Raw genomic sequence first — 9,861 nt, 5'->3', positions numbered from 1 at the left:
AAATCCCAGCAACCACATGGTGGCTCACAACCATCCTTAACAAGATCTGACTCCCTCTTCTGGAGTGTCTGAAGACAACTACAGTGTACTTACATATAATAAATAAATAAATCTTAAAAAAAATCAAGGGGGTGAGGCTTCCACCTTTAAAAAAAAAAAGAAAGAAAGACACACTTACACTGGAAAGTAAATATGCCTAGATACTAGCTCTTTTAAACGTATAGATTTAAAAAATGAACAGAAAAAAGTTAAGTGATAGTTACACATTAATAAAAGGAAAAGACCTGTAATAATAAATACCATATAGAGTATCAGTCAAGATGTAAACATCATAAATATCACAAGCCATTATTTATGGCAGAATCATTTTAATAAATAAATAAATAATAGATACATAGATAAAATTATATTTCATGTTAATGAAGCGGTAACATGCCAAAACAGTGGTGCAGTCATGAAAGTTTAAGTACTAGACACAAACTATTTAATAAGAAAGACAAAACTAAACTGGTTCAGTAAGAAAGAAATGGGGACAAATCCCAAACCTTGGAGAGTAGTACATATTTTCCTGAAACTAAAAAATATACTAGGCATGAATAAGAATATAGAAGGTTTGAAAAGCATAACTGATTTGCATTATTTTCATTTCTGCATCATTTCAGCAGCCAGAAGAGAGTGTTGAACACAGTTGGTACCCACCAAATGTTTCATAATTTAAATAGACAAGGTTTATACTCTAGTTGTATTTTTGGAGACTTAAATAAGGCTATTAAAAGCTATCTAAATTTATATGGAAATTCAAGGAATACAGAAGAGCCCAAACAATCTTGTAGGAAAGTCCACGAAGAACAGTTAAGCATTATAGGACATACACGATGTCTATTATAATGACTATAATATAAAAAAAGTTAATTACAACTATTTCTGAGGATATGAAAAAACTAAAATTCTCATTCTTGGCTGGGTTAACTTTGAAACATGCTACATAAAAGATACTAGTGAAAAAAGACCACAGGTTTTATAATAGCGTTTATAGAAAATGTCTGGAATAGAAAAGTCTGTAAAGGATGGGTGTTTGGTGTTTTAGAGATAGCTAAACATTTAGGAGCACGGGCTACTCTTATAGATGACCGGGGTTTAATTTCTAACATCCATATGGTAGCTTGCAGGTATCTGGAACTCCAGTTCCAGGGAATCCAATGGCTCCTTCTTTTTTCTACAGGCACAGGAACACAGGTAGTGCATAGATATACATGGAGGCAAAACATAGATGGACATAAATATTTTTTGTAAGAAAAGAAAGAATGAAGATTCATGGTTGTCATGGTTGGGGTGCATGTTGAATATACTGTCATAGGGAAGGAATGAATCTTTTCTTTCTGTGGTGATGAAAATATTCTAACACTGATAGTAGTAGTATTGCCACAACCATGTGAATACTAAACATCATTGAATTGTATAATTTAAAGGTATTTATTCTGTAGTTTGTAAATTATGTATTGCTAAAGCATTTTTAAAAATAGCATTCCATTGTTTTTTGTTTTATGAATTCTGTACAATTTAATTTACTTTTTCTCTTTTTCTTTTTTCTTAGATATTTTCTTTATTTACATTTCAAATGTTATCCCTTTTCCTACTTTCCCCTCCGAAAATCCTCTGTCCCTTCCTCTCCTCCCCCTACTCACCAATCCACCTACTCCTGCTTCCTGGCCCTATACTGGGGCATATAAACTTCACAGGACCAAGGGCCTCTCCTCCCACTGATGGTAGTCCTCTCCTACATATGCAGCTAGAGCCATGAGTCCCAACATGTGTTTTCTTTGATTGGTGGTTTAGTCCCAGGGAACTATGGAGATACTGGTTCGTTCATATTGTTTCTTTAGCTCCTTCATTGGGGAACCTGTGCCCTGTCCAATAGATGACTGTGAGTACCTAATTCTGTATTTGTCAGGCACTGGCAGAGCCTCTCAGGAGGCAGCTATATCAGGCTCCTGTCAGCAACCAGTTGTTGGCATCCAAAAAGTGTCTGGTTTTGTTGGTTGTTTATGGGATGGATCTCTAGGTAGGGCAGTCTCTGGATGGTCATTCCTTCAGCCTCTGTTCCACACTTTGTCTTTGTAACTCCTTCCATGGGTATTTTACTCAACCTTTTAAGAAGGATTGAAGTATCCACACTTTGGTATTCCTTCTTCTTGAGTTTCATGTGTTTTGTAAATTGTATCTTGGGTATTCTGGGTTAATATCCATTTATCAGTGAGTGCATATCATGGTGTTGTTTTGTGATTGGGTTACATCACTCAGAATGATATCCTCCAGATACATTCATTTGCCTAAGAATTTGATAAATTCATTGTTTTTAATAGCTGAGTAGTACTCCATTGTGTAAATGTACCACATTTTCTGTATCCATTCCTCTGTTGAGGGACATCTGGGTTCTTTCCAGCTTCTGGCTATTATAAATGAGGCTGTTATGAACAAAGAAGAGCATGTTTCATTATTACATGTTGGAATATTTTCTGGGTATATGCCCAGGAGAGGTATTGCTGGATCCTCCAATTTTCTTTTTTTTCTTTCATTTTTTTATTAGACACTTCCTTTATTTACATTTCAAATGTTATCCCCTTTCCTAGTTTCCCCTCCAAAAATACCCTATCCCCTACCCAGCCTTGCTCCCCAACCCACCCATTCCCATTCCTGGCCCTGGCTGTCCCCTATACTGGGGCATAGAACCTTTACAGGAGCTAGGGTCTCTCCTCCTATTAATGACCAACTAGGTCTTCCTCTGCTACATACACAGCTAGACCCACAAGTCCCACCATGTGTTTTCTTTGATTGGTGGTGTAGTTCCAAAGCGCTTTGGGGGGGGTACTAGTTAGTTCATATTGATGTTCCTCCTATGTGTCTTCAGACCCCTTCGGCTCCTTGGATACTTTCTCTAGCTCCTTCATTGGGGACCTTGTGATCCTTCCAATGGATGATTGTGAGCAGCCACTTCTGTATTTGCCAGGCACTGGCAGAAGCCCTCTGGAGACAGCTATATCAGGCTCCTGTCATCAGGCTCTTGTTGGCATCTGCCATAGTGTCTGGGTTTGGTGGCTGTTTATGGGATGGATCCCCAAGTGGGCCAGTCTCTGCATGGTCATTCCTTCAGTCTCTGCTCCAAACTTTGTCTCTGTTTAACTCCTTCCATGGGTATTTTGTTTCCCCTTCTAAGAAGGATTCTGAGCTTCTGGGCTAATATCCACTTATCAGTGAGTGCATATCATGTGACTTCTTTTGTGATTGGCTTACCTCACTTAGGATGATATCCTCCAGATCCATCCATTTGTCTAAGAATTTCATAAGTTCATTATTTTTAATTGCTGAGTAGTACTCCATTGTATAAATATGCAGCCTTCCTTCCCTCCCACCTTCCCAGTTTCCCCTGCCAACTCTCTCTCCTCTCCCCCAGATCCACTCTTTTTACATTTCTGTTCACAAAGGAGTAGGCCTCCCAATGATAATTTAGTGCACAGTACTTATCCATGATGTTAATTTCACAGTATTAATCTTGCCAATTTATGAGCATGGGAGGTCTTTTAATCTTGTAGTATTATTCTTCAAATCTCTTTCAGAGATGTAAAATCTTTAATATGGAAAGGTCTTTCATCTCCGTAGTTAGGTTCAGTCCTAGATACTTTATTATATTTATTTATTTGTTTGTTTAGGCTATTGTGAATATTTCCATGATCACTTTCTCAGTATGCTTGTTAGTGGTATGTACAAAGGCTGCTGATCTTTGTAAGTTAATTTTATATCCTGCTACTTTGCTGCAAGTGTTGATAACTTCTAGATGTTTTATGGTGAGATTTTTTTTTTTTTAGCTCTCATGGTTTTTGTTTTGTTTTTTGTTTTTGTTTTTGTTTTTGTTTTCTTTCTTTCTTTCTTTCTTTCTTTCTTTCTTTCTTTCTTTCTTTCTTTCTTTCTTTCTTTCTTTTTTTAAGACAGGGTTTCTTTGTGTAGCCTTGGCTGTCCTGGAACTCAGAGATCTTCCTGTTTCTTCCTCCTGAGTGCTGGGATTACAGGTGAGCTCCACCAATGCCAAGTTTAGATTTCTTATTCATAATATATCATCTGCAGACAGGAATGATTTGATTCCTATTTGAATCTGTTTAATGGCATTTAACTCCTGTCTTATTGTTCTAGTTAGTACTTCCAACACTACTTTGGAAAGCAGTAGTGTTTTTTCTATTTCAACTCTCCATTAGTTCTTATAATTATTTAGTGATTCTTTTGCTGTTGATTTTGAGCTTTATTACATCATGGGAAGGTAGGCTATATAGAGTTATTTTAAATTTTTCTTTTTTTGTTAAGATTCATTTTATGTCCCCGTATGTGGTGTATTTCAGGGAAACTTCCATGGGCTGCTGTATATTTTTGGTGTTTGGGCAGAATATTCTGCAGGCTTCTGTTAGGGCCATTTGATATATGATATAATTTAATTCCAACGTTTTTCTATCTTTGTCAAGATGACCTGTCTATTGAAGAAAGTGGTATTGAAATCTCTATTATATTGAGCTGGGGATTACTCTGTGTCTTGAAACCCAGCAGTTGCTTTATAAAACTGAATTGCGTTGGATTTGGTGAATATATGTTTAGGACTGTAATGTCTTCTTTGTTAATTTATTTCTAGAATGAAATGTCTTCATCACTTCTCATAATTTCACCTTTAATTCTATTTTTTCAAATATTAGGATAGCACTGTCTGACTTTTTCTGTCCCATATTCTTGAAATAGTTTTCCCCCAACTTTTCCCTCATTTTTTGTTTGCTTTTACTTTAATCCATTCAACTAACTTATTTCTTTTGATCGTGGAGTTGATGCCATTAATATTTAAAATTAATATTGAAAGGTATATATTGATTGCTGTCAATTTGGCTTTTTTAATGTTTGTTTTCTTACTCACACTTTCTTTTTCAGTAATTATAGCTTCATTTTTTTGTTCCTATAACCTCTTAGTTATGCTTATGTGTAGTATTAACTATTAGTTATGTCTGGCACAGGGTTGTTTCCTGCCTCAATGGCTTACGTCCCTGAATGAAAGACACACACACACACACACACACACACACACACACACACACACACACAGCCTTTATATTTTAATATGCCCTAAGCAGCACAATAGTTGGGTGACTGCCTAATCTCTGTGCTACCTCCCGCCAAGAATTCTGAGTTAGTACTTACTAAATTCTATGTTCCGTATTGGCCTGTCTGGACCCATTTGTGCAGCCCTGTGAGCTGCGCTTTTTTGGCCCAGAGCCTAGGGTTCTCTTCTTGCCTCTCTTCCCCATGGTGGCCTCTGTGTCTCTCCTGTCCCCACACTCTCCTAAAGCATGGTGAATATCTTCTTTCTCTTCCTCCTCCTGCTCCCAAGTCTGGGAATTGTAAAAATCCCTCCTTTGTCTGTTCTCCCCAGCTATTGACTGCTGTCATCTTTGTTTACCAATCAGAACCCAGAAGCTATGTGCAGACCCTCACATGTAATCAGTTATTTGGGGGAACATAATTACCATTTGTAATACACGCAGCTACATTTATGCCTCTCTGTACTCCAAGCATTACTTCCAGTATTCTCTGTAAATCTGACATGGTCAACATTAATTCTTTTAACCAGTTTAGATCATGAGAAATTTTTCCTAGATAAAATAGACTGGCTTGGAACCTGTTGTCCTTAATAATTTGGAGTACATCAATCCAAGCTTTTCTAGAGCTTAAAATTCCCATTGAGAAGTCAGTTGGTATTCTGATGTGTTTGCTTTTATGTGTGACTTGAGGCCTTTTGAAGATTTTGTTATCCTTTGTTATTTGTGTTTAGTACTTTAACTAGAATAGGTGTCTTAGGCAGGGTTTCTATTCCTGCACAAACATCATGACCAAGAAACAAGTTGGGGAGGAAAGGGTTTTTTCAGCTTATACTTCTACATTGCTGTTCACCAAAGGAAGTCAGGATTTTAGCTCACACAGGGCAGGAACCTGGAGGCAGGAGCTGATGCAGAGGCCATGGAGGGATGTTACTTACTGGCTTGCTTCCCCTGGCTTGCCCAGTTTGCTTTCTTAGAGAACCCAGGACTACCAGCCCAGAGATGGCACCACCCTCCCACCCTTGGTCACTAATTGAGAAAATGCCTTACAGCTCAATCACATGGAGGCATTTCCTCAAGGGAGGCTCCATTCTCTGTGATAACTCCAGCTTGTGTCAAAGCAACACACAAAACCAGTCAGTACAATAGGCCTTTAAAAATATTTTCTTGTCCTGTGTATTTGTTGTTCTGTTTTTTGTTTTTGTTTTTGTTTTTTTGTATCTTTATGGGCATGCATTTTCTTACTTTGGAGATATTTTCTTTTGTGATCTTCTTGAAGTTTGGTCTATGCTATTGACCTGGGAGTCTTCATCTTCTATGCCTACAATGCATATATTTGGTCTTTTTACAGTATCTCAAAAGGAAAACATTCCTTTTTTAAAAGTAGAATTATGAAGACAGCAGTATTCATCTCACTTTTATTTTTGATTGTTTTCTAATTAGCCCAGAATAATGTAGCTTATGAAAATCTCCAAGTCAGAAAGAAAGAAAAGCAAGTAGGATTTTCTTGATCATTGATTGGTTTACCTCTTCTAGATGGAGCTATGTAAATCTTTGTAAAGGCTAATTTTGTAAAATGAAAGTAGACATTGTACCCACAGTTAGAGGCAGATCCCACGCCCCCAGAAGGACAGTGTGTGTTTAGAAAGAGAATATCACTGGAGCTTTTTTATTGCTCTACACAGTGTATCTACATAAGCTGTTAAGTAAGATTTATCCTATCGCTGCTGTAAATTTTTAGGACAGAAAGAAAACTTGACCATGGACCAGCTAGCTTGATGGCATTCAGCAGCAAACAAGAAACTGTCCCAAGTTAGGAGGTGAGGACCAGTGCCTGAAGATGTCCTCTCAGTCCACAACATGTACAGGTGCCCATACACACATCAGTACACGCACAAAGATGCTCTTGAGGCTATAGTCTTGTGTCTTGGTCATTGCAAACCATCAGAGGCAAACACTGAGGTGTTCACATGTCCTGTTTCCTGCTTACCAATGTCTACATTTCTCTCATATTCTAGATGAAGGAATGATTCTTTTATAACAGGAGTGATTTTATGCTGTTTATTATAAGTAAATGTTGACATAAGTGTTAGAATTAAAATGACTTAGTGAAATATCAAAAAAAGAAATATGTCTTTTCAAATCCTAAAAAAATAAATAAATAAAGGTCCATTTCCAGCATTTTATCTTCAAGTTTTGATAGTCTGTCTTCTATTGATACATTCTATTACAAAGGATTTCCCCCGAGTCTTCTAATTGGGTCTTTGAATTTTTCAGTTCTCTCTCCACTTAGTTTTGAGTTTTCTTTACTATTTCTATCTCTTTATTGAATTTGTCTTCAAATCTTGTACTGTTTTTGTAGTTTCTTTTGACCCTTTGTGTGTTCTTAGAGTTCTATTAGACATTTATTTATTTCCTTTATAAATTTGTTTATATGTTTGCTTGTATCTGTCTTGAATTCCTTATTCCTTGATCATGTTCATAATTTTATTTTTAAATTCAGCATCCCGAGTTTCACTTTCCCATTGAAGTACATTTCTATAGGACCAGTCATCTTGGGAGGGACATATTGTTATGGTTTTTCATTCGGTCCTAGACATGTGGATTTATTTCATTCATGTGTCTATAATGAAAATCTACATTGCCTACGTAGAGTAAAAGTTTGGCTCTGCTTTTGCTGTTGCTAGACCTTGGTTGATTTCATATTAGGTATGTGGAGTTTTTCAGATGCTAAACATTAATTATTGATCCAAAGAGATTGGTATGATCTCAATTCAGCAGTAACTGATCTGGTTCTGGGGTCTTATAAGTTAAGAGAGGTTGCTTGGGTGAAAGTCAAGGAAGTCCCCAGGTATTTCTACCAGTTGATGTTGGTAATGGAAAGGCAATGGGGCAAAGGCATGCATGTGAATATGGCTCCCAGCTTCTTCTGAGCCTGGAGGGCAGAACAGCCCTGCCTGGGACAGGGCTCAGAAGGAGAAGAAGAGAGTGCAAGGGTGGAGGCATAGGGAAACATCGGTCCTGGATCAGATTTAACAAGAGAACAGACAGGTATGGATCTCTGCTGGCCTGGGTCAAGAGAACTCAAGTATGTATCTCTGGCCTGGGTTTGGAAGTGCAGCCTGCGTAGGCTACATGGGGTGAGGATCCTGTGTCAGACCAGGAAAGAGAGAACATAGATGTGATTCCTGCCCGGGTCTGGGCTCAGAGGGAGAGGGTAAGAGTGGAGGAGTGGAAACACAAGGAAAGCTCCATCCTGGATCAGATTCAGTAAGAAGGTGTATGGACACAGCTCCTAGCTGGGCCTGCCTGGAGGAGTACAGAAGGAAATTTTTGGTAGTGGGGAAAGTAGAAAAGATTATGTCTCGCTAAAGTGATTTTCAAGAGCAGAAATGTACATGATTAAATCAGAATCATGGTAAGTAAATTGAGAAAAATCCTAAAGTGTATTTCCAAACAGCCATGGTGATCTGATAAATCACTCTTTTACCCTGTAGGGATATTTACACCTGCCAAGCCATATGGATGCTTAAGTGAAGATTTTGTAAACATTCAACCTCATTGATTAGATTAAGAGGGTTTGAGGCTAAAACTGAAAACAAGGGAGAAAAACACTGTGGACAGGTTTGGTTCTACTATGGAAAACAGGATGAAGCAAATTGTGTCATATGGAGCTTTATGACTTTGAAAACAGACCTCTGAGACTAACACAGATGGCAGAGAAGTGGGAGAAAAAAAATGGTCAGATCCCTTGCACCTGCTATATCAGAGCTGCTATGATTTTATCTAGTCATCTTTGGAGATTCTTCTTGAGACCTCAATGAAAAAGAATTATGCTTTTAAAAAGATTTAAAAATCCTGGCGAAGAAAAACAGAAATGGAAGAAGGTGCCCAGTAATTCACAAGGTAAAAGTCTAAGGGCAATTTTCTTGGCTTCAGGTATTAGTTTCAAATATATAGAGATGAGATCATAACTAAAGTGAGTCTAAGTATTTCATACATTAACTTATAATGATTCCTTCAGATATGCTGACTCATGTGGAATGGCCTTCATGACTAGAATACTAAAACACGTGTGTATACCTTATCTAACACATCATCTAAGAGGAATTAAAAGTTTCAGGATATTATACTCAATGATTTAAACCCATAGGAGATAAAATGAGGTGGGCGGAAGGAATTAAGAGTTTCAAGATATTATCCTCAATGATTTCAACCCACAGGAGAGAAAATGAGGTGGGTGGCAGTGTTGTTGGGAATACACTGACAGCTTCTTAAACAGATACCTGCTTTAGATGATTTGTATTAAATATGAATAGAGGGAAAGATAGATAAAACAGTCATGACAGATTTCCACTACACTGATAATAATGGACACTCTTGTTACTACTTGTCTTAGTCAGGGTATCTATTCCTGTACAACATCATGACCAAGAAACAAGTTGGGGAGGAAAGGGTTTATTCGGCTTACACTTCTATACTGCTGTTGATCACCAAAGGATGCAGGACTGGAACTCAAGCAGGTCAGAAAGCAGGAGCTGATGCAAAAGCCATGGAGGGGTGTTCTTTACTGGCTTGCTTCCTCTGGCTTGCTCAGCTTGCTCTCTTATAGAACCCAAGACTACCAGCCCAGGGATGGTCCCACCCACAAGGGGCCTTTCCCCCTTGATCACTAATTGAGAAAATACCTTACAGTTGGATCTCATGTAGGCATTTCCTCAACTAAAGCTCCTGTTCT

Source organism: Mus pahari, chromosome X, assembly GCF_900095145.1.
Source record: "Mus pahari chromosome X, PAHARI_EIJ_v1.1, whole genome shotgun sequence".
Lineage (NCBI taxonomy): Eukaryota > Metazoa > Chordata > Mammalia > Rodentia > Muridae > Mus > Mus pahari.
This window is presented reverse-complemented; position numbering follows the sequence as displayed.